Here is a 405-nt window from a genome sequence, read left to right as displayed (position 1 = left end):
TTATTATTATATTAATATATAAAGTTTCATTACTTTTGTACATTTTTTCTTTTCAAAGAATGAAACTTATGTAGTCAGCATGAATTTTATTATAAAGTTTTTGTCATATACAATGATATGTTTAAAAAATTTGAAAAAATTTAATAATCATTGTAATTATATACAAAAAGTTCCTATTCTATGTGTAGAAAATTATTAATAATTGACAAACAACATAAAATAAATATCTTATATAATTGCTTGCCAATTGCTTAAACTTTGCTTTCAGAATTTCAAAAAATATGTCAGAGTATGAAATATAAGGGAAACTGGAAAGTAATGTTGTATTTTGATTATCAACATTTATTTAATGCTAATCAATTGATTCCAAAACCTGATTCATTACATTAAAGCCACACCAACTGC

This window comes from Centruroides sculpturatus, unplaced genomic scaffold (assembly GCF_000671375.1).
Source record: "Centruroides sculpturatus isolate CEXI.00-Female unplaced genomic scaffold, Cexi_2.0 scaffold317, whole genome shotgun sequence".
In the NCBI taxonomy this organism is placed as follows: Eukaryota; Metazoa; Arthropoda; class Arachnida; order Scorpiones; family Buthidae; genus Centruroides; species Centruroides sculpturatus.
The sequence above is the reverse complement of the archived record's forward strand: the minus strand, read 5'-3'. Positions refer to the sequence as shown.